Source organism: Mus pahari, chromosome 1 (genome assembly GCF_900095145.1).
Source record: "Mus pahari chromosome 1, PAHARI_EIJ_v1.1, whole genome shotgun sequence".
Taxonomy (NCBI): domain Eukaryota; kingdom Metazoa; phylum Chordata; class Mammalia; order Rodentia; family Muridae; genus Mus; species Mus pahari.
In genome coordinates this window covers 115,813,751-115,817,002 of record NC_034590.1, presented here as the reverse complement: position 1 = coordinate 115,817,002, position 3,252 = coordinate 115,813,751, and positions in this window count along the sequence as shown.

The following is a 3,252-nucleotide window of genomic DNA, read 5'->3' as shown; positions in this document are numbered from 1 at the left end:
CTGGTCTACAGAGTGAATTCCAGGACAGCCAGGGCTACATAGAGAAACCCTGTCTGGAAAAACCCAAAAAAACAAAACAAAACAAAACTTTACTGAAGAAAACTACCCAAGATCCAGTGTGGTCCTGTTAGTTACCTATTTGGTCAGTACAGAATGAACCTAGATTGAACACAGTGCTATCCCAAACCTACGGTTCCTTTGCATTTGAATCTGAACCTGTATGTAACTACTCCAGACAGTATAGGTAACCCAGACCAGTCTCATTTGTCAGTGCAAATGAAGGAAGCAGTGGCTGAGGACCACCAGTTGGCCAGATCCCAACCCAGACCAGAATTTGAGAGAAGTTCTGGGAAAAGATTGGTGGGTCTCCATCTCTGAGTTTTCAAGTAAACTGGTCTACACAATGCATTCCAGGTCAGCCAAGACAAACCAAAAAGAGCCCACATGGTTGGCAAGCTGGCTCAGCTAATGATGTTTACTGTCAAGCCTAATGCTCCAGGATCCATATAGTAGAAGGTGAGAACCTATGCCCACAAATTATGCTCCATACTGCCCATTACCTCCACACTTCCTCCAACATGTGCCCATACACAATCAACAAACAAACAAATACAACTATCCTAAAATTATTGTTCATTTACTTGTTTGTTTGTTTGTTTTACAGCACTAGGAATAAAACCTAGGTCCTCAAACCTGCTAGGCAAGCACATTAGCACCTAATCTTCTTGTGGAAGTCCCCCCTTATGGATGTGCCCAGTCCAGGATAGGAACATTAGCGCCAACAGGGCAGAAAAAAGATCTAGAGAACCAACCAACCCTAGGGATTCTCTGACTACTACACAGACTTCTCCCGACTAATATGGTTAAGTTTTTTAAAATAACCACTTTGAGGTTGGGTTTGGTAGCACAGGCCTTTAATTCCTGAATTGGAAAGGCAAGAGATAGGCGTTGGTCTCTATGAACCTACCCCGGTCTAAAACAAAACACACAGACAAAACAAAGTAAGAAACGCAAACTACCAAGGATCCCAGAAACAAACAGAAAACAAGCACTAAATGCCTAGTGGCTGTGTGACTGTCCTTCCCAGTTCTCCACAGTCAACAGGACTAAGCAAGGGACACCCTAGCAAGGGAGTGTAAACCTGGAGGAGGTTGCTACCCATAGGGCACTAGGGTAGGGGAGGAGTCACTGAGATGTAAACGAATAATAGAGGTGTAAATAATCCCAAGGACTCATTCACCATTCTCCATCCTGGTTCCTTTCTCCTGGATTAACAGGAGGCTGTCTAATTTAGTAAATGCCCAGGATTTCAAAACAGAGAACTTTATTCCAAAGAGCGTAATTTGGAGCCCTGGAGCTTTGTCCTGCATGGCCTGACAGTCTAGATAGAGCCCTGGATTTCTGGGCTGCTAGCACAGCTTTCCCCAAGGCCTTCCAAGAGAATTGGTCCTCTTATCAAATATCTGAAATAATTATGACAGGTATTAAAAGCTTTCTGGGAAACATATCCGATAGCCCGGCCAGACAAACTGACTTCCATACCCAGAAAGTCACCTAGTAAAACAAGAGAACCAAAGTGTTCTCTGACTTCCACATATGTGCTATGGTATAGCACACACATGCACACACACAGGACACAGTACCTGTGTGAAGATCAAAGGACAACTTGCGGTTGTCAATTCTTTTCCACTGTGTAGGATCTGGTATCAAACATGAAACTCAGGTAAGCAGACTTGGTGGTAGGCATCTCTTTTCTTTTCTTTTTTTTTTTTTTTTTTAAGATTTATTTATTTATTATATGTAAGTACACTGTAGCTGTCTTCAGACACTTCAGAAGAGGGCGTCAGATCTTGTTACGGGTGGTTATGAGCCACCATGTGGTTGCTGGGATTTGAACTCCGGACCTTTGGAAGAGCGATCAGGTGCTCTTACCCACTGAGCCATCTCACCAGCCCCCAAGGTGGTAGGCATCTTTATCCACTGAGCCTTCTTAATGTTTTTTTTTTTTTTTTTTTTTTTTTTTGAGACAGGGTTTCTGTGTAGCCCTGGCTGTCCTGGAATTTGATCTGTAGACCAGTCTGGCCTCAATCTTAGAAGAGCCACCTTCTCTGCCTCCCAAGTGCTAGCACTAAAGGCCTGTGCACCGTGCCCAGCTTTTAAATTGAATTGTGCAAGTAGCTCCAGGGGCGTATTGCTCCCCATCCCGGAGGGAGGGAGTCCCTCAGTCTCCTGGCTCACTGAGCTACACTTGGATAGACTTGTTTCTCTGGTTTGTTTCCCTATTATCTGAATGGATGCTTACATCTCAGGAAAAGTCATAACACAAGCAGCACCCTGAGCTGTTTTGGTTTTGTTTTTGAAACAGGGTCTCATGAAACCCAGGCTGGCCTTACATTTCTACAGTGTTGATGGTGACCTTTAATTTATCCTCCTGCCTCTGTCTCCCGAGTGCTGGATGACAGGACTTTGCCACCAGCCACAGCTGCTTCTTAGTTACTTTAGTGAGAGAGAGGCATGCAGATACGAGTGTAGAGAACACTTGTCAGCTTTCTTCTCCCGGTGCACGGGGCTGGGGACTGAACTCAGGTCATCAGGCTTGGTGGCAGCACCTTTGCCTACTGAGCCATTTTACCAGTCTGACAGCCATGTTTCAGGGTTTTTCCCATATAGAAATCTTTCTTATGGGCTGGAGAGATGGCTCAGTGGTTAAGAGCACCGACTGCTCTTCTGAAGGTCCTGAGTTCAATTCCCAGCAACCACATGGTGGCTCACAACCATTCTTAATGAGATCTGATGCCTTCTTCTGGAATGTCTGAAGACAGCTACAGTGTACTTACATAAATAAATAAATAAATAAATAAATAAATCTTAAAAAATAAATCTTTTTTACTCTTCCGGTTTCTATCTGTGCCCTAGAACTGACCATGTGCCACAGCTCTTTGTACCCAATCCTGCTGGGAGAGAGCTGGTCTCCCAGGAGTGCTGACACACAGGCTTGCAGGAGGGACAAGCCACAGTCAGAGACAGCAAGACCAATCAACACCACCAGATTTCTCAACAGAGACTATGGAAGCTAGAAAATCCTGGGCAGATGTCATACAGACCCTAAGAGAACACAAATACCAGCCCAGGCTACTATACCCAGCTAAAGAAACCAAGCTGGGCTGGTGAGATGGCTCAGTGGGTAAGAGCACCCGACTGCTCTTCCAAAGGTCCCGAGTTCAAATCCCAGCAACCACATGGTGGCTCACA